Source organism: Panthera tigris, chromosome A2 (genome assembly GCF_018350195.1).
Source record: "Panthera tigris isolate Pti1 chromosome A2, P.tigris_Pti1_mat1.1, whole genome shotgun sequence".
Lineage (NCBI taxonomy): Eukaryota > Metazoa > Chordata > Mammalia > Carnivora > Felidae > Panthera > Panthera tigris.
Window position 1 is genome coordinate 38,418,528 of NC_056661.1, and position 22,610 is coordinate 38,441,137.

At 40.2% G+C, this 22,610-nt stretch overlaps 1 protein-coding gene across 5 annotated transcripts in view; it reads right to left on the reverse strand.

Annotated features, from left to right (window-relative positions):
- The window catches only part of FOXP1 (forkhead box P1), a 455,797-nt gene that overhangs the window by 309,635 nt on the left and 123,552 nt on the right, over positions 1-22,610 (reverse strand). For all 5 annotated transcript variants that reach the window (XM_042979417.1, XM_042979412.1, XM_042979416.1 and 2 more), the window contains one exon: positions 17,459-17,519. The gene's annotated coding sequence lies outside the window, so the exon portion shown is untranslated. The remainder of the gene's footprint in view (positions 1-17,458; positions 17,520-22,610) is intronic.

Below are 22,610 nucleotides of genomic sequence, written 5' to 3' on the forward strand. Positions count from 1 at the left end.
GGCAGAAGCTAGGGACATTGCTGAACAATGCACAGCACGGACCTCCACAACGAAAACTGATCCAGTCAAAAATGTCCATCACGCTCCAGTTGAGAAACCCCATCTTAGAAAATAATCACACAGCCTTGTAAAGTTGAAAAAACAAGCTTGTTCACCAGCCCTATCGTGTATATCTTTGTATATCCACAAAGCGGGGCTGATCGAATAAATTCTGATATATCCACACACAACCAGAAGGTAGTAAGAGTGTTGCCACTTATTAATCATGACAGAAAGATACTGGCGACATATTTCTAATTTTGAAAAATATGTCCCAAATTTTAAAAATTATTAAAAACTATAGCGTGATACTGTTAAAACTGTAAGGGATCTAGACCCAACTGCAGAATAAATATATAATGCGAGGGGCGCCTGACTGGTTCAGTCGGTGGAGCACGCGACTCTTGATCTCAGGGGTTTAAATTCGGGTGCCGTGTTAGGTGTAGAGACGACTTAAAAATAAACTCTTCGGGGCGCCTGGGTGGCTCAGTCGGTTGAGCGTCCGACTTCAGCTCAGGTCACGATCTTGCGGTTCGTGAGTTCGAGCCCCACGTCAGGCTCTGGGCTGATGGCTCAGAGCCTGGAGCCTGCTTCCGATTCTGTGTCTCCCTCTCTCTCTGCCCCTCCCCCATTCATGCTCTGTCTCTCTCTGTCTCAAAAATAAATAAACATTAAAAAAAATTAAAAAAAAATAATAAACTCTTCAAGAAAGAAATATAATGTAAGCTACAGATGTAATGGCATTTAATAGTATATTTCATTTAATCCCATATATCTAAAGTATTATCATTTGGGGGCACCTGGTGGCTCAAGTGGTTAAGCATCCCCATTTCAGCTCAGGTCATGATCTCACCGTTTGTGGGTTCAAGCCCCGTGTCAGGCTCTGGGCTGACAGCTCAGAGCCTGGAGCCTGCTTCGGATTCTGGGACTCCCTCTCCCTCTCTGCCCCTGCCCTGCTTGTGCACTCACTCCCTCCCTCCCTCTCTCTCTCTCTCTCTCTCTCTCTCTCTCTCTCAAAAATAATAATCTTTAAGGTATTGTTATTATTTCAACCTGTAGTCAGTATCTAACTTAATATGTATTTTATAGTCCCATTTTTCCAAAAATCTGGTGGGGATTTGACACAGCACAAGCTGATTCAGACTAGCCACATTTTAACTGCTCAAGAGCTGCTTGGCAACTGGTTACCATATTGGACAACCCAGGTCAACGCAGTAACAGATGGGCAGAGAGAATGATATTTAGAAGGACTGTCTCCAACATGGTCCAAGTTGTGATCCTGGGGGATGACCTTGCAATAATGTTTACTTTCTTACTTATGTTTTCCTGTTTATTTTTACAATGAGAAATATCATGTATAAGAAAAAAATCAAGCTATGCATTTAAAGAAAGAAAGAAAATTGCTCGTTGGCCTTCATAAACATAAGTGAAAGTAATCCTCATGATCATTTCTCACATCATTGTTGGAAATGATAGATTCTGGAAATTTCAGAGAAAGGGCTTGCCACCGCCTCCCAAGCACGCACCTGAACGTCTACAAGCACACAAATGCAATCCTTTGCACAACAGTGGAGTTGTGGTCACTTCTGACAAGTGTACCCCAAATAGCCAACCCATGCTCCCTTAAAACACAACTGAGGAGTGCCTTCACCTTCTCCCAGATAGCCAGGAATTCCTGCTTCCTGCCCTGGGGACCTCCTTGCTTCCCTCCCTCCACTTCTGTCTCTGTCTCTCTCTTTGGCCTTGGACACAGTGAATACTCAATGAAATTTCTACCCACACTCCTCAACGTGAAGTGCTGGGGACACCAGCCTAATGCTCTATTAACACAGTCTCCATGGGTAACTTCCATAATAAGATTACGTTAGAGCCAACGAATCTCGTACACAGCCCTGGAAAACCTTTTCACGATATCACACAGTTTAGGTGCGAGTCCCAGATCTCTCTCTCTGAACTCAGAAAACATCTGGGTGTCAATGGCCTGACCTAAATTTGAGCACTTAGATCTAAGCTCTGGTGTGGCGCAGAGGCTGATTCAAATTCATAAAAATGAGCCAGTGGGATCCTGCTGGATGGCCCCACCCGTCACCTGGTGATGGCAGGTGGGAGGTGAGAAGGAGAAAATGATACAGAAATACACGTTATCTTGAAAAACCTCAGGTATCAGGATGCCTATTTCATTTCTATTTCCTCTAAATAGACTCTCCCCAATAAAAACAGCCATTTGAAACCATTTTCATTAACTTTAAAGTAAATTAACAGTAAAATATATTAACGTCCGTGAGAACTTACTACATCCCATGCACAGTGCTAATAATAAAAATAGACATTATTGAGCCAACATCACTGAGCCCTTCTTGGATATGAAGCATTGCTCTAAGCACTTTTTACTTGGAATAGCTCAGTTAATCTTCCAACTACTTCCAAGTCCCTACTTTTTTAGATAAGGGAAAAAAGGCTTAGAGAAGCCGGTTGCTTCCACGAGATCACAAAGCCAAAAAGTAGCAGGGGCTGGACGTGAAAAGCAGACCTCTAAGCCTGAACTCTTAACCAAACTGTTCTCTACATAATTCTCACAGCACCTCTGGGAGACAGGTCCCTTCCTTCTGCCCATGTCTCAGCTGGGTACAACTGACTGACACGTCGGGACCTGCCAAGAACGGTCACATCCAAACTCAGACGAGGCCCCCCCACCAATCCCCATCTCTGAGTGGGGCACCGGGTCCCCAACCCCAAGCTACCCCTTCATCACTCCAGCACTGAGAATGTTTATCTCAATTACAAATCAGTTGTGTTTTGAAACAGCGGTGACAGGAACCAGGCGAGTACAAAGACAGGAGGGCGCTTGCTGAGTGATTCCCAGGAGTGGGAAAGCCTGAACTCTGCCCCTCCTCTGCTTGTGCACACACGTGTGCGCGCGCTCTCTCTCTCTCTCTCTCTCTCTCTCTCTCTCTCAAAATAAATAAGTAAACATGGAAAATTTTTAAAATAAAAAAATGCAAAAAGCCTAAAGAAGCAAAATTTCTGGACTTCACTTCTAATCAAAGAATTGAACAAAAAATTGAGATACACTTTTTTTTTTCTCCTATGAGTCGTTATAACAAAATGTTGATGCTCATTGTTGGCAAAGTTATAGTGAAATAAACACTCTCAATCAGTGTTAACAGGAGTGTGAATTGGGCCAGTCTTCCCCCATTCAGTGCTGAGTTCGGAATCCCCAAGAGCACTGAGAAAGCAAGAGGAAGCACACTCTCCTTTTCTACATTTTCCTTTTTGATTCCCTCTTTCAGGTGTTGATGAGAATCAGCTGGTTGAGCTTACAGATTAAACAGAAGCAATGCCCAAGGAGGTGTGTGCACCTGGCAGCACCCCCACTTATCAGCCTTTGGCAATACCCCTACTGGCCAGACGCCAATGGGAGGGGCTCCCGTGAGGTCCACAGCTCTGTCCCCAGGGTCTTACGGCTCAATTGTACACCACTGTGCTTCTCTACAGGCTGCTGGAACCACAGGGCTGGAGGAGACTAGCTCAGTGGGTTAATTAATAAAGGGGTTAAAAGAGAAATGGAGAGAAGCTTCTTGGGCCGGAGAGCACCAGCCACATAACGGCATCCCTTCCCCAAGTGTGACAGGGACACTCCAGAAGGGACCTGACTGGCCACAGTTTCTTTATTTGAGCCGCTGCTGCTAAGGGAGAAACAGCACTAGCGGTAAGAGAAACAACCTATGACTCTTAACGGGCTAAGTGCTTTATGTAGAACTATCTGTCTGTCCTCATCATCAAGCAGAAAGGGAAACTTAACCACATGTAAAGAGCCTTTCTTTTTTGTTTACCAGTATATCCCTGGTGCCTAGAAGAGTGCTTGACAAAAGTAAGCATTCACTAATTATTTGGTGAATAAAGGAATACATTGAAAGCATCCAAGTTTTTGGAAAGCTTGTGAGCCCCAGATCTCTCGATGTGGCTTCAGCAAAGTCTGAGTGCCAGTGGCCTGGCCTTTTCCAATTTTAACACTTAGATTTTTTTTTTTTTGAATGTTTTGTTTATTTTTGAGAGAGAGAGGGCAAGTGAGCAGGGGAGGGATAGAGAGAGGGAGTCACAGAATCTGAAGCAGTCTCCAGGCTCCGAGCTGTCAGCACAGAGCCCGATGCAGGGCTTGAACTCACGAAACATGAGATCATGACCTGAGATGAAGTTGGACACTTAACCAACTGAGCCACCCAGGCACCCCAAATTTTAACACTTAGAGCAAAGCTGCAATATAGTGCTCTGTGAATTCCCTCTGGAAATCCTACCATAAGGGCTACTGATCAAGGACCATCTTCTTGACAGGATTCCTTCCCTGTGCTCTCAGCATCCTGGTTTCCTCATTCACACTCCCTCAAACCCTGGCTGCTCCAAAAATTATGAACAATTAGAAAAAACACAGGGGCTCCTGGGTGGCTTAGTCAGTTGAGCATTCAACTCTTGATTTTGGTTCAGGTCATCATCTCACAACTCCTGAGATCGAGCCCTACATCAGACTCTGTGATGACAGCATAGACCCTGCTTGGGATTCTCGCTCTCCCTCACTCTGCCCCTCCTCTGCTTGTGCACACACATGTGCACTCTCTCTCTCTCAAAATAAATAAGTAAACATGGAAAAATTTTAAAATAAAAAAATGCAAAAAGCCTAAAGAAACAAAATTTCTGGACTTCATTTCTAATCAAAGAATTGAACAAAAAATTGAGATACACTTTTTTTTTCTCCTATGAGTCAAGTTATAACAAAAAATGTTGATACTCATTGTTGGCAAAGTTATAGTGAAATAAACACTCTCAATCAATGTTAACAGGAGTGTAAATTGGGGTATTTTGAAAAATAATGTGACAAGATGTATGGACAACCTGTAAGAATTCCATAAATTCTTTTCTAGCGATTTCCACCTCTAGAATAGATCTAAAGAAGTAAAACTTGAGAAACGCTTATGCACAGATATGTCCACTGCAATATATGACAAAAAAAACTGGAAACAACCTCCACAGCCAATAATGAAGAAAAGTTAATTAAATTTTATTACACGTAAAAGGATGACACAGCTTACAATCATTTAAAATGTCTTTAACAATACTTCATGACATGGGAAAACGCTCACCATGTAATATTAGATTTTAAAAAGAGACAGACAATTCCATATACTGTATGATGGCGATTTTATTAAATATGTATATATTCAATGAAAAAAGAATGGCAGAAAATTTATGTTATTCTCCGGGTCAGGATTCTAGATTATTTTTACTTTGATATTTGATTGACATATCTGTAATTGCAAATTCCCTCTAATGAGTTGGTTTTACATTTGTAATCGGAAAAGAAAATAAAGTTCATAAGAATTTCCTACTCTATTTCTATTGCTAATAACATAATGAGAACTTAGCTAGTGAAGCTCCCAGTGACAAATCTATATTGGTCTTCATGTATTTTTATCCCACATTCGGAAATAAAGAGAGGATGTCAACCCCATTCCATAACTAGGGGGAGGATGAGATCTTGGAGTGTAAGTAGCTTCAATCAAAGAGACAATACATATCTCAAAAAACATGAGGAAAACACAATTATCCTTCCCCGTACCTCAGCCCTTGGCAAAACAAATGCCACATGGAAGGTGTTCCTTTGTATGAATCAGTCAGATAAGGGCAGTGGACACTGAAATTCTCATACACACAAGACTCAACAATTTTTAAAAGGCACAGTAGTCAACTGGCAGGAACATTCTACTTTTATATACATCTTCATCAAATGGCCTTGGTGAAAAAGCCAATCAGCTTTCAAAGCCAGGAGACAGAGAGGGAGAGACAGGAGTGGGTAAGAGCAGGAGAAAGAAGAAGGAGAAGCATTGGGAATTCTAGAAGCTGGAAGAGAAGGGAAGGAGGAAATGGAGGTGGGAAGGAGAGCGAAAAGTGGGCATTTTCTGAGATGAACATTGTAATTTTTGTTTTCGTTGGTTTGAGATGAATGTGTTCAGGTGATGTTTCTCAGAGATAATGCGGTGAAACGCTTGTAAATGGTGTAATTTCCCTCAACATTGCTGGAAAAAACAGAGTGAGCACTGTAAATGAAATCCAAGATAAGAGCCATATATATATATATATATATATATATATATATATATATATATATATATATAAACAATACATGTTTGTTTTTGTCAGGTCTGTTTTTTTAATAGTCAACTTTTTAAGAGTCGTATTTTAGTATTTCCACTTGTTTTTGGTATTATATCATAAAAGGAAGGAAAAGGTGTAGGAGAAGAGCCGGGGATTCCCAACCCAGAGGGCTACAATTATGCAGTGGCCTGGGGTATGTCATTTTCTTTTCCTGGATGTTGGTTTCATCTTCAGTAAATTACAAGAAAGAGACCAGAGAAGTCCCACATTCCTTGGCCCTCTCTGAAGTTATAAGACTACTTCACTGAATGGCTGTTTGGGGATTTTAAAATAAGATGGGGTCATGGTCACAAAGGAGAGGGGCACGCAGCTCAATTTTAAAAACACAGTGAAGCTCACCAGAACTCAAATGTTTATTGCCTAAACCATTAATGACGATACTGCTGAGGTACGGCGAACAAGGGAAGAGAACTTAAATTTTATACTCTAAAAGCGGTAAGTACATTTCAATTTTTCTGGGTAAGCGGACGGAAACCCAACCAAAGCAAATTTTGGAGATGCAAATGCAAACAGAAGTCAATGGCTTGCTCTGGGGAAAGAGAAGGAGCAATTGTTTGGGATAATAAAACAAAGAGAAGATGAACAGCTGACCCTTCAAAGAACACAAAGTGCCCAGCTCACAGGCTAAAAATCAAGTTGGGAAAGTGGGAAAATACCAAGAAACAATTCAGATCAGAAGAAAAGATGCCTAGCAGCTTAAAGTCTAGAAATTGTGAAATCAAAATTAATGTAAATGGTACCACGATTTTCTAATCGTGGAAAATGCATACAGTCCACCCCAAGGGGTGATTATGTGTGCTTCAGATTAGTTTTAGTTTATTCAAAAGTAGAGGGAGAAACTGGATGATAATCTAAAATCTCAACATCATTTATAAAACTAATTCAAGAGACTGAGCTAACTGGAGATGCTCAAAATAGACATCCTGGACATCATGACTAATTGGAAAAAATCGGAAGCCCCACCATTGCAGGAATAGACAACCCAAAAACAGAAGTCACCAAAGAATCCTAAAAATAGTACTTAGATATAACATATAATAACTTGAAAAAAACTTGGAGATCGTAGGGTTAAAAACAGGAAAAGGAATAGTCCGTGCAGTATGACCACATATAAACAATCTACATACACAAAATACTGGCAGGATACTGACAAAATGGTGAACTGTTTTTGGTGAGGTCACCAGTACAACTGTTCTTCTGACATTTTTTTCCTCTACTTTCATGCTTTTCTAATTTCTTTTAATGCCATCTTATAATGAAAAAAAAAAAGTACATTTATTATCTTCCACAAATAGCTAACATTCTTACCTCACCCACAACTATTAGTACCTGAAGACAGACAAAGAATATTTTTAAAATTATTTTACCTATAATTTTCTAGATGCTTAATGATTTGGGACCAGCCTAGAAATTTCAAAAGCGTTAACTGTGTTTCAGATTTTTTTGAATAAGCCAGAATCTTTGATGCTCTTAGTTAAGTTGAAAGGCAGATGACCCCTTCAAAGACTGTATCTTCAAAGACTACCATAAGGTAAAGGTCACAGACTGACATGTGGCTCAAGCACAAACTAGCACTCTACTAATCTAGAGACCATGTTAACCACACCAAGCTGCAGTGTACCTTTAGATGGTTAATACATCCCCCTTTCCCTCTGCCTTTTCTTTAAACGTAGTATCATCTCAACCATTGGAAAGAATAAATTGAAAGGGGCAAAATGTACAAATTCCTCGGTGTAGCAGTGAATTTTGCTCTGATCACTTTCCAAGGGCTGTACCGTGACTCGAACATCACGGAGTTAGGCCCCTGTCCGGGTGGGGCGGCGAGGGGTGGAGGTGCCGGATGACCTTAACAAGTAAGAGTGCTGAACAGGCACTATTCCGGGAAACTTCATTCAAAATGCCTACCATAAGCACACTGGTAGTTATATGAAGCCGGTATATATTAGGGGAATGAGACTCAAAATATTTTTGACTGTGGTTGAGGTTATCGATGACTTCCATGTTGACAAACACAATGGCCAGTTCTTTCTCATCATCTCTTATTACATCTCAGCAACCTCTGAGGCAGCTGACAATGCTCTCCTCCTTTAAACAATGTCCTCCATAGGCTCCTGGCTCACCCAAATCCCCAAAATCTCCCGCCAGCTTTGACTCTTCCTTCTTTGCATCCTGTCATCAAGCTTCCTAATGGTGCTGGCGACAGAACCCTCATCTTGGAGCCCTACTCTCCTTTATTTGTACCACTGTTCCCTTGGTGAGCTCACCCGGGTTCATGCCTTTACATATTACTTACATGTTACAAATCCTCAGTTTATAGCCTCAGCTAGGACACTTCGAGACCCACATATACAAATGCCCACTTGACATCTCAATCTGAGTGAATAACAAACAGCTCAAACCTCACGCGTCTACAGCTGTGCTCCCGGTTTCTCTCATCCACCCTTGACAAAGATTCTTGGCTTGACCAAACTTCCGTCAGGCTCCTGAATCCATGTGGGCACCTTCCTATAAAATCCAGTTTGAGCAAGAACCCTGCTAAGTGAATTGAACCACAACCCCCTCTACTACCACCTTCAGTATCTGATCACCGCTGACATATGACTGGATTCCTCATCTTCCATCATCTCCCAGGTAATGTCTGATCCCCCTGGGCTGTGAGATCTGTTTAGCTTAGACCCTCTGCTTACCCATGATGTTTACTCTTGGAAGTTTTCCATCCACTGACACCCACCCTGCTATAACTTCCTACTTGCCAGGGCTGTATTTAGAGTTGAGCCCAATCTCTCCCGTATAAAACCTCACCGGAATGTTCCCTATACCTAGTGTGATGGTCCTGAATAAAGTGTACCTTACCAGCTTTAACAAGGGAGATTAAATATTTCTTTTCCTTTATACCCTAAACCTGCTCCCCTACAGGGTTCCCTATTTCAGATCATGGCAGCCCCCTCCTTACAGAAATTGCTTGGGTCCCAAACCTCAATCTTCTGCTCTTTCCGTTCTATCCACAAGCAATCCATGACAGGATACTACCCCATCGTCCAGGACAAAGATCTTCGAGTCATCCTCGATGCAACGTGTTCAAATTCCACATCTATTCCACTAGGAAAGCCTTTGGCTCTACCTTCAAATAAAGCAAATTTAAGTACTTCTCACCACCTCTAGTGCAGTCCTCACCCTGGCCATCACCCTATCTCACTGGGATGATTACAATGGCCTCTTAACAAGTCCCCCTCCCTATCATCTATCATCTTGCCTACTCCACCCACAGGCGACTTTCAAAACAGCTTCCAGAGTGATCCACTTAAAGCATGAGTCAGATCTTAACCCACCTCAAAGCCCATCGATGGTTCCCTACTTTAGTAAAAGTCTAAGAGTCCAATGAGTCTTCACGCCCTATTCAGCCTGGCCCTTTACTTCTTCTCCCCCCACCCTCCAAAGTTTGTGTATGTATGTATGTATGTATATATGGATGCATTTACTTATTTTTAGTGATCTCTACACCTAACATGGGGCTCAAACTCAGGACCCTGAGATCAAGAGCCACCTGCTCTTCCAACTGTGCCAGCCAGGCACCCCCTACCTTGTTACTACTTGACCTTGTCTCCCCTCCGCCCCACCCCCCCCCCATGACTTGACTTCAGCCACACTGGCCAACTTGCTCTCTTTAGAACAAGCTACATCTTCACTCAAAATGCCTGTGCTTCACAGAGACCCACCCTGGTTATTTACAGCTGGAACCCCTTGCTCTAGCAAGCCCATCTCCCTTATCCTCCTCTATTTTCTCCCCAGCACCTATCCCCGTGTATTATATTTAATAATTCCCCATCCACCTGAGCAAAGCTGACCATTAGAAATATAATGTCTGCCATTTATGTATCTGTGACTACACTGAAACAGATGAAATTAAGTTGAATAATTTATATTATTTGTCCTAACATAACCAAAATATGATCATTTCAATGTGTCATCAAAAAAGAGTAATTGTTCAAATATTTTTTTCCCTACAAAGTCTTTGAAGTACTTTGTCGAACTCACATTTACAGCCCATAGAAGTTTGGGCTAATTGTATTGCAAACATGTGGCTGGTGGCTTCCACACTGGACAGTGTAGGCTTACTCTATTTTATTCTACTCTACTGTATGCTTATTCCAGGTTTTAAAAATTCTTGGGCACAATCCACTAAACTGATTTCCTAACCCACAAATGGGTCCCAATGCTCACTCGACCAATCACTGCTCTAAATAAACTTCAGAGTACGTAATCTGTAATGAAAGAATTTTAGGGCACATTCTCTGACCTCCAGGGTCTGCTCAGGACCCTCTGAAAGGGAAAAAGATTTCCAGAAAAAGAGGCCTGGAGGGATAGGGTGAGGAATTGAAGTACCATGCCAATCCACAGACTGAAATCATCACCGTCCATCCAATGACGCAAGACTGTTTTCTTAAAAGGTAATTTTAAATAACTCACTGCACTGTCAGCTAATTAACAAAATATCTAATGACTTATAATTATATAGTACATACGCGCTAATATACAATATTCAAGGGGATATCTGCATGATTTTCACACTTCTCAAAGAGTATGTTTGAAAAGAACAGAAAGATTTCAAGTTTTTCATTTTCCCCCCTCCCCACCCCCCACGCAAAGGCTATGGAAATACAACGGTTCAGATCGAGGACAGAGAAGTACAAGGTTAAACGACTGATCTTCATTTTTCAATTGTGAACTACCACTCACGAGGAGTCTTTTAAAAATACACCATAAACTTCAAATCCAAACTCAGCCCTGGACAGAATTCCAACTTGCAAAATCGACTCAAACTAAGGATTCTACCATCAATAGAACATTTGCCCCTTTAAGGTTCTGGATATTACTACATACGAGGGGGTAGTACTAATACAGTCAAGGTTAACACAGATCTGCTCCCTTAAACAGGGTTTAGTTTTTGTACAGTTAAGCTTCAAATTTCTTCCTGAGGCTTTTGAATTACCAAAGAAAGGCAATATTCCCTCTATCTCTGTTAAGCTGTTAGGTTGTCACCTAAACTGAGAATCTCTTCCTAAGATGCTCAAGGTGAGCAGCTGTGATATTGGTGCCCTTGGCAGATGGAAGAACAAAAACATCATTTTAAAAAGATGAATAAGACCATTTGGTAGTTGGTTTTGTATTTTTGATTGTTCACAGTGCAAAAATATGGCTAGGTGATAAATGCTGCAAAGACTGTCTTTACTACTAAATATGCCTTGATGGACATTTCAACAAGTGACTCCCGCTTGAAAACGAACTCTATTGAGCATATTTCTCTGGAAATCAATATTTAAGAAAATTTTTTCTTTGAATCTAACATTCAAGAGAAACAGCTCTTGTTTACAGAGTAACTTAGTTTAGCATTATGGTTAACAATGTTTAAAAACAGCTAACTTAAAATGCAAACATTTAAATTTTGAAGTTTAACTGCTGGGAGGCCAAGTCAGTTCTATGAAAATATAAACAACATGAGAACAGTAGTTTTCCCCCCAATTCCATCCCCTGCGAGAGTATTTCAGGTCATCATTTTGTTGGGTTTAAGAGTCAGACCTCAAACAACTCTAAGGTTGTTAAGAGAGTTACAAATTTAAATGCTTGGGTTGAACTTTGAAAACACTATGCTAAGGGAACAAAGTCACTCCCAAAAGGCCACATATTGTATGATTCCATTTATGGGAAATGTCCCAAATAGATCACCCTATACAGACAGAAAGTAGATTCGTTGTCAGGTGCTGAGCTGCGGGGAGTAACTGCTAATGTTACAGGGTCCCTTTCTGGGGTGCTGAAACTATTCTGAAACTAGATTGTGACGATGGTTGCAAACCCTGGGAATCAACTAAAAACCAATGAATGGTGTTCTTTAAATGGGACAAGTGTATTGCATATGAATTATAATTCAATAAAGCTATTAACAAAATTAACATGCCTGATAACGTTCATAACAACATTGGCGTGACAGATACAAGAAAACCAAGTTAACGTAACAAAGCTTCCATATAAGGCTAAAATACATAAATCCCTGATACCTTGGTCTCCCACTTTAGAGACTGCTTTCTCACAGCAACCAATATTTGCCCTTCCTAACACTGCTCATCACCATCGTTCATAATAACTGTCTTCCCCTCTATAATATAAACAATGACAACAGAGACTATGTCTGTTTTTTTTATGTTTATTTATTTATTTTGAGAGGGAGAGAGAGAGAGAGAGAGAGTGCAAGCAGGGGAGGGGCAGAGAGAGGGGACAGAGAGAATCCCAAGTAGGCTCCATGCTGTCAGCACGGAGCCCCATGTGGAGCTTGATCCCACAAACCGTGAGATCACGACCTGAGCCGAAATCAAGAGCCAAACGTTTAACCAAGTCACCTGGCACCCATAAGACCATGTCCTTTTTATGTACTGCTATGATCTTAACAATCATCAGTAAATATCTACCATCATCATAATCATCAGTAAATATCTACAGTAGGAATTTATGCGCGTATGCAGTATGTACTTTTGTATGAATGAATGAATGAATGGAAGAAAGAAAGAAATCATTGTACTGGGCCAATTCAATCGATCAAGTTGTTGTGTTCGAAATATCCCCTTAAATCTATTCTCCAATTCTCTCATGCTCTGGACACCTTGGTATAAATACTTCCCAGCAGCCAATGGAGCTTCTTATGACCATGTAACCATAATCTTACCAATTAAGGGTCAACAGATGTGATGTGTGCAATTTTTAACTCATTTGCATCAGAGACGATAGCTTGCCTTGGACTTCTCCACTATGCTTTACCCATGTGAATAATAACAAAATCCCAAGGTAGGAGAGCAAAAGAAAGAACCTGTCAGTCAAGCTAGACTGGCCAGAGTCTTACATGAGAAAAAAGTAAACCTCTATTTTATTTAAGCCACCGTATGTTGGGGTCTCCATGTTGTACCAGGCTAGTCTTTACCCTGTCACAACGCAAGCATGGATATGTGAAGAGAAGGGGGGAGCGGGAAGGACTTCAATGTTTAACTGAACAGAATAAACTAGTGATTCAGCTAGCGTGGTCATCTGGTGGCTCAATGAAGACACATCAAGTTGTTATGTCTTCATTAACAAGTTGATGAATTAATAATCACATAATTCAAATGCTGAATTCTATCAGGTGGTCTTTTTGAAAGTGATTTAACTTTGAATTTACTGCCACTAAATATTTACATCAAATAAATACACACTTTCAAAAGACCTAATGGATATATTTTAAGTAGCTGAATAGTCATTTTTACTTTTATTTGCAAACAAGATATAATTTACAATATGCAAGACACAATGTCTATAAGGATGCTTTATACTCCCTGAGCCAACAAAAAAGAGCTCAAACTGGGGGTAGAAATGATTATACTAGCTTTTAGAGGGTTTCTTTTTGACAAATAAGTTGGCTGTAAAAAAGAAATTAAAGGGGTACCTGTGTGGCTCAGTCAGTGAAACACCCAGCTCTTGATTTGGCTCAGGTCATGATCTGATGTGAATGAGTCCCACGTCAGGCTCTGCACTGACAGCAAAGAGCCTGTTTGGGATTCTCTCTCTCCCTTTCTCTCTGCCCCTTCTCCACTCTCTCTCTCTCAAAATAAATAAACTTAAAAAAAAAGAAATTTAAAAAAAGGTAACCAATACATAAATGTGAAGCTTGAAGATGTCTAAAACCCTTAAAAATAACCAGTTAATTGTAATCTTTATGGTCTTGATGATTATCATCCACTCCTAATGCCACTCAGAACTGCTACAAGAGATGAATTTTACAAACTGGATTTGAATTTTAAGCAAAAATGCATGTAGGTAAAATGCCAACATTGGGGGACAGCAGAGAGAAAATGACATATAAACCTTTATTAAGTCACCAAACTAAGGCCGCCATGATAAAATGACATCAATAGAATTGTGACCTGAGCAAGATGCCTCTCTAGGTCCAGTCTTGACATTCTTTCTAAAAAAAAAAATTTTTTTTTTAATGTTTATTTATTTTTGATTGAGAGACAGAGCATGAGCAGGGGCGGGACCGAGAGAGAGGGAGACACAGAATCAGATGCAGGCTCCAGACTCCGAGATGTCAGTGCAGAGCCCGACGTAGGGCTCGAACTCACGGACTGGGAACCCATGACCTGAGCCAAAGTCGGACTCTCCAAGGACTGAGCCACCCAGGCGCCCCTCCAGTCTTGAAAATCTACATGACCGTGGGTAACTTACTAATCATCTATGGAACCACCTTCCCAGTTTGTAAAGTGGGGATTATAATGATTGCCACCCACCTTTCAAGAACGCTGGCAACCAAACCCATTTCGTAAAGTGCTCAGATCCACTTGGAAGAAAACTGTCACATCGCTAGCAAGTAAGATAACTGTTACTTATGACTCGTCAGACCTTTGAATCTAAATTTGAAAAATGGCTTCATCTGTTTTTCTGAATATGCCTGGCCACTTTTATGCACATAACTAGTTTTTCCCATAGTGCCAATGTAGACATATTTATTTGCATCTATGCTGACTGTTAATGATTCCCAGATTTCAAATGCGGGCATGGCATTTACTGAGAAGCTCCTGGCATCTGAATCTACCTCTTCTTGATGATTTGGAGATGGTGCTGGTTTCTCGATCATCCCTGGATAGCATGATCTTCTCTGTTTAAGATTTATTCCCTGGGGAGAAACACTAGCCATTCCAACCATTTTACAGATCTTTTTTAGATTTTACAGTTTAACAAACTTTTTTTCTTTATATATAAGAGATCAAAATATATAAGGATTCATTTTTTAAGGATCTTTGAGCTTGTTAAAAGGTAAAAAATACAGGTGATTTATTATTTAGGTCTATGCACCTTAACTGATGTCTAAAGGAAAATAAAATTTGAAATGAGGGTCAAATAAAAGAATTGATATTATAAAAGAAAAACAAATTAAATAACACAATGTTAACTAGGGGTAGGAGATACGAAGTTTATATAAAAAGATATCAATAAGAAAAATGTGGAATGTGAAAAAAAAACTAGAGACATTGAGCAAAAACTCTTACTCTGAGCTTCCTAGCAGTCAAGTTTAAAAGTTTTATGAATTTGTTAATCAGCTTCCACTGTGTCATGACAAGAGCCATCAGAAGGACAAAATTTTTCACTGCTCCTGACATTTGACAATGCATTCCTTATTTGCAGTATATCACATGTCCTTGATATTATACAGAAACAATTTTTTTGTCCCCATGGACTACCTCCCATAGTCAACACTAATGAAAAATTCCTAGAAACTTTTTTTTCTCCCCAAACTTGCCCCTGACTCACGCTATTTTAAACTTTGAACAGTATCACAGAATTGGAAACAAATCGCAATGCACAAATTCAAACGTGCACATTTTCAAGTCATGGGTGTTAGCATAGGCCATCATAAAGACATCAAGTCACAGGGAAAATAATTCATGCTTACATGTGACTCCAGAGAAAACAATGAAAACCCACTTAGGATGCCCGTATTTGAGGCTGTGGGGTAACGCAATTCTCAAGGTGAATATTTCATCTCTTCGACCATATATTCAGCTTTGTTTAATCAGTTTTTAGCTTTGCCAGAAATCTTTGCTAAAGGCACGAGATGAGTCAAAACACCTGGCACAGCTCTGCATGAGGAACATCTTGGACTGAGATTCTGCAGGGCTCAGAGACACCGGGAGACAAACTTGCTGCCTAGCTGAGCAGCTGTGGCAGAGAAGAAATGGCCCAGGAACAGAAAATAATTCGTGGCAAGGAAGGAATGGCCCGCCAACAGAAAATAATGCTTATGGCCCTTGACAGGAAAAGTTCGCAGATCCCTGAAATTAACAAAGCCTTCATGTTTAATATTGGACCACTGAGCGTCAGCAAGGGGAAGAGCTTTGTCAAAAGTCCCGCCCTGACTTGATGAGCCCCAAAACTGCTTGGGATCAACCCTTTCCACGCCGGAGCATATAAAAGGAGCTGTCCTCTGCAAAGGACAATCTGAGGCTTCTCACAAAGATTTAATTTAGACAACAAAGATGGTGAAATGGGGCAAGTTGGATTTCTGACCTCAGATCAAGTGTGCCAGAAGAACGCACCTAGAAAAATAAATCCATACCCGTAAAATACGTTCTAGAACCTCAAAATGCTCAGTAAGATGAAACACAAAAGTAATCTAAGAATCTTCACATTGTAAAGATTCAAAAAGAAGAAAAAAAAAACCCAAAACAGGTTCAACTGAAGAATAAGAAGTCTGTGTCTTACAAATTCATGAACTTAATTTAGTAATATCTGAGTGAAGGCTTTGTGCAACCAGGCCCTCAAGTAACCTGTTTTAAAACAGACACAAATCTACTAAATCGAATGGAGCTATCATTGGCCAAAATTCAAAAATAAAATGAAGATTCTACAAGAGAAATATGAGCCATTAAAACGGCCTGCAAGATTAACTTGTGTGAGATGAGCACCAGAGAGAGACTTTGGGAATCGAGAAAATAATGTAGCATCCAGAACCATTTTGAACAGAGTGCTTTTTTGTTCCCCCTCCCAAAAGTGAGTTTGAGAAAATTTAATTTAGCTTTAATTCATCAAGCTACATTAGTCGCTCTGAAAACTTCTAATTTTAAAATCAAATACTCATTTGATTTTCAAGCAAGGTCAAGAGAACAAGGCAGCCTAGTACTGACATCACAGGGATGTGGCCCACGCCGCTCTGCAGTTCTATCAATGTGCCGTGTTGCTATGGTGCTATGACTATTAATTTCTGAAAGAAGGTGATTATAAAGCCGCCAGATGAACATCAATCGGATGACACCACTTTAGCACAGAACACGGACATGGGCTACTCTCGTTTGGAGCAAGCGAATTTTTATGAATCACCGCTTTTGTGATGTGAATATTCCTGTCAAAGTTTGGGTTCACCAAGTCAACAACAACAACAACAACAACAACAACAAAATCAGCTTCAACAAAGGGGCAGTTTGATCATATTTGGGAGAAAAATGTCACTCTGTGGACCATTTCTTCAGGGCAATCTTTTCTGTAAACATCTCCCAAATGATGCTATAACATAATACTTACATAAATAAATTCACAGACATTTGGTAACTACGTAGATTGGGAAAGAAGTGAGTTAAGATATACCTAGAGGTGGTAAACACAGCCCTAGATAGAATTCCACGAATCACATCGCGTTTACCTTTTTTGGCTTCCGGAAAGCAATCTTCAGGTATAGTCACCTCAAAAGGTCACTTCTTACCCTGAAAACAAAAGAGAACATCAAAACCTGAATGTCAAGAGAAAGGAGCAACCACCTATTTGCCAGGGACAGATGCAAAAGAACTCCGGCACATTTCATGGCAAGTGACTTTCAGAGTTAATCAAAACAAGTCCCAAGACCACTGATCCGGTGCACAGGCCGGTGAGCTCCTCAAGACAACAAAAATAACGTGGGTGGAAAAAGTCAAGGTGAAACATTGCGAATTTTGCATATGAACTTTTTCTCATCTTGTCCTCCATCAATTTATTTTCTTGTGCAATAATACGTGACTCATAGGCTTTTGTTTTTGGAAACCAGACTGCTCCTTGAACGTGTCTGTTTGGTTAGCATCCACGACATCTCTGATTTCATTAAAGCACAGGCTTGTGGGGTTTTCCCCCCCTTAGGAAGAGAATGAGTTCTGAGAGACAAGATGCCTTTATGCCAACCTGGACCTTTCAAAATGAACCAGGATCTGCAAGTTTGGGGGGGGGGGGGTGGTTAATCGGTTGGCGAAAGCTGTTCACACAGTGTTTTCCACTTAGCCTATATCTACCAGATCTACCAAGTTAAATAAAAATGGTTTGTGTCAGATGAAATAAACAATTGAAATCAAGCTCCCTAAAACACAAAGAAAGCCTGGAACATGTTTTATCCTGCATCTGCATATACTCTCTTATGCAAAACAGTGTGTAATCCTTTAAGAAACATTACAAGCTGCCTCTTTCTGCCCATGTAACTGGGATCAACATATGGCACAAGTGAAAAGAAAAACATTTGTTTATTAATTTAGATCAAGTTACCGACAGGGTACAGGATTCATTCCCCATCAGCTGACCAAATGCTCATGTAATTTTTTTTTTTAAGATGCTAAGACCAGATCACCATTTGCCTAAAATGTTAATATCCTTTTGCTCACTCTTCAGAACAATATGTAATGAAGTGGTTTTAATTTTATACAGAATATATCCCTGCTTATCCCTCTGCTGTCAGCCCTGAATGTGGAAAGGCAAACATTATTGAGAAGAGTTAAATCTTCTTTCACAAGGGCTAAAATATGACAGTGGCACTTTGGTGAGTACTATCTTTGAGGAATTGATCGGAGGCCAATTTATGACATTTCCACAAGCAAGTGTATGCAGATTCTTGCCATAAAGATTGGAAAAAAATGCAGGCTCTGAGTGAAATCATAATTTTCATGTTTACTGTAAGAGGAAATTGGAGGTTTTCACCATAAATGTTCACCATTTGGGTGGGGGAAAACCCTAGCCCTGGGACTTAAAATTACTATTTTGCAACCTGCCCCAAACCTTTTTGTTTTTACACAAAACAATTCAAATTGAAAATGAAAATTTTGAGACACACTGCTGATGTGTGACTCCAGGATTGGTTTCTCCACTGGTGAGAATTGTCACGAGGCATCTGGTGGTGAGAAAACAGGGAGCAATGATGTTGGGGTCCTCAAGGTAATGGGGAGGCTGGCAAAGCAGCCCCCGGCCTCCCAAGCGAAAAGAGCACATTAAATGCAAGAAACAGCAGCAATCTTACACCCCAGAAATTTCCATCTCATCACTCAGGCAATCTTAAATGGAAAGTAAGCGAACTGGCAGGTTCTACTCAATTCAAGGCAAGAACAGCCCTTCTCCCTCCTTTTTCCTTGAGATGTTCTCCAAGGCGTGCTCTCTAAACTAATTTTCATGTTAATCTATTGAGTTGCATCTATTTTTGCATGTTTGGCAGTCAGATCTATACAGTATTAGGCTTTGCAATGCAGATGAGATTGCTATCATATAGGCCCGGCAAACAACTGGACCTTATTAAAATTTAATTTAAGAAAAAAAAAAAACACACTGCAAAAATGCCTACTTTGAATAAAGTTATCTTGAACCCTGTATTCAAACCTGTAGGAGGATTTCAGGTAAGAAATGGGCTATTTCTCCACGCACCTGTCTACACAGTACCGTGTGTCAGTGAACACAGAGCAAAATTATAAGCTGATTTACCGTCATAGATTTTACAAGTGTAATTTTCCCCTAGGGAAACAAAATTATACAAGTGACCCTCCAACTTACAATTACTAAAGCAATACAGAATTGGCTACTTTTAATTTTTACTCATACAAAAAAAAATTGGCAGTGGGATACAAATCATGGTTTCCTCCATTCTGGGGTTCCATAAATTTTAATGCATATCCACATTTGACCACTCATTTATTTATTTCTGTTGATTTTAGTTTTTAGGATACATTAGCCAAGTAATCGGAAAGGTACTTTTCTAGCATTGCAGAGAACAGATGAATAGTTCAACAGCTGTTTGCCATCATGCTAAATTAAATGAAATGTGTCAATATAACAGACAAGAAAATTAGGGATTAGTACTGGGGCCTGAGTCTGCATCACTACGAGCCTAGAAGAATCAGAAATCAACAACTAGGACAACAGTCTGCAGTTCATTTTTCTTCCAAAGTGTAAAACTTCCACTTCCAGAACTATTTTCTTTTTTTCTTTGTTAAACAATCACTTTTATTTATCAAACATATCAACTGTTTACCTGAATGCTTACTCACAGCACAAGCATCAAAACTAAAATTATGTAAAGCTGGTTTTTTTTTTAAGATAAAAGAAAAATATTCCCCTCCAGCCCACTTCTCTTCTTTTAAAACGCCGTTACCATCTGAATTGCATTTTCTTTTTCCTCTCTTTCTGAAGTTTCCTATTGGTTTTAGGTTTTAAAAGTTAGCCAGGAATACGGTAAATAGAAATGACTTATTTTCCTTTATGTCATTCTCTGTACAGTTAAGATCCTGTGAACAACTACAAGTGATCCTGGTGTGGCCTCCTCACTGCTGTTCACAAGGGTGTTGTTTATCTGAATCAATGTGCTGACCATGAAGACCGTGGGTAAGACACCAATCTTCAACAGCAACCCATTCGTTAGAAAACTTAAGGTACTCTCCTCTTCCTCCACCTTCCCAACCCCCATCCCCCCACTCCTTAAGAATTTTATTCTGTAGACCTCTTAGGTTACCACAATGCTTCAATGTCATACTTTGTTTGGGTGTCTTTGGCCCCTAATTTAATCCATGTAATAAATAATACATAATGCCAACTGGCATGGCCCAGTTGGAACCAATTGCAGGTAAACATGGAGGTTTGACTTCGTTTCACAAGACTGAAAATGAACAATATATTCTCTACTTTTCCCACTATGAGTATTTCCCCGCGTTCTTTCATGGCAGCTAAAGGGAATGATTTGCATCAGGACTTCTGCATTGTGTTTCATTTTATACAATTATACAAAGGGACCACGAAGGATGACCAACGTTTTTCACCTTAACCTTCAGTCCCCCAAATGATGCCTTAAATCCACTGTCCATCAGTGTCATCGGGGATGTGAGGATGTCACGGCCAGCTCTTGGCCCACAATGAAGGTAGCAGATGCTTTCCTTAAAGTCCAGTAATCTGTCTCTGGCTAGAGAATGCTTTCTCTTAAAGTCCAGGAACACGGTTCAAACTTCCAACACCCCAAATACTCCAATCAAAGGACATAGACTTCCATCAAAGAAAACAGAAGGTCTATACAGGCCAATTTCCCAGAGACTGCTGTCTCGAACCAGTGACTCCTAACACATGGATTTTAATGTCTTTTCAAACATTTCTTAGAAAAACAGGAGCATATCAACACAAATTTGCCGAGCTGAAAAATGATAGTACAAGGGTCACTTCATTTTCTGCACTCGAGACAAGAAAATCCACTCCGAAATCAACCACAAAGATCCCCCCGCCCCTCACCCAGCACCCTGCTCTAATAACTTCAATATTGAGTCAGGCTTACAGGGGGGAAAAAAAAAAAAAAAAAAAAAAAAAAAAAAAAGCAAAGAGGGCAGGGAAGGAAGAGAAAAAAAGAAATAAGAAAAAGAAGAAAAAGGGAGAGACGTCAGGAGTGCCAAAGTGGTGGGGGAAAGAGAAACAAAAGAAGGAAACTGAAAAGGAAAGAAAGAAAAAGTTAGAGCTGTACAGTGTGGGCCTCTAGGACACCACCCAGGCCTGCTGGGTTCCAAGTGCTACATTTCTTGTACTTGGGTCTACCAAAGAAATCAACCACCATGCCCCAACGTCCCCTCCTATGGCTGCACGGAACACTTTGTTTCCTTTCTCCTTACCCTCTGTGACTCTCGCCAGATCATGGAACCTAACTTTGGGGTCCATTCTAGTAAGAAAAACCTAAAACAACTCGAAGGTTAAGCCACAGGATATAGGCAACCCCAGCCAAGGCGAACCGGCGAGATTACTGGAGGCTGGCAGTCAGCCCAGCGACAGCTCCACATGGGTCCATCTCACTGGGAGAAACTACTCTCTCTTACCTTACAGAAAAGTAAAACCCTGGCCGTGGTCATGTGAAAATATTTTATAGGTATCCTTTAACAGCCTTTAAATGTTGAAACCTAAAAACAATATTTGCTGTTTTCTCTTTGAAGCTCTAACAAAGCCTTTGTTTTAGATTTACCTTTAGTGTGCAATAAGAGTTAATAATCAAATCCATCCCAACCCCCACAAATGTTAAACAAAAAGATAAAAGAAATGCAAATAGCTATTGTCATGGAAAGTTAAAGTACCTGTCTGTATTTTTAAGTGAAAACTATTATCTCTATCAATCAAAATTTAAGAATACAATAGCACTAATCACAGAAGGTGCTCTCACGGAGTTACTTTTCCTCATAAAAAAAAAGTATTTTTCCCCTTAAAAACCGAGTATAAAAGTCATATACTTACAATTAGATAGGGTATTTGTAATTTTATTATTAAAAACCTTCAGCAGCCTCACTGTTAATAAATGCTTCGAAGTCTCTAGACTGATTTGTACCCAAGAAGACCCAACTCCCTACATATTTTAATAAGGTTGATGAAATTTTATTTAAATTCTCACAGTTTCCAACCTGCGGGAGAACAGCACACTCTTCTGTTGAAAAGAGTTACTCAAGCAGAGGCAACAGTTAACTGGTAATGAAAACTCCTTTTAGACCCTGGACACAATTCCTGGTCCCTGAAATATCTTTACATAGGACATCTCTTCCTTGGATGGTGCATCCTTC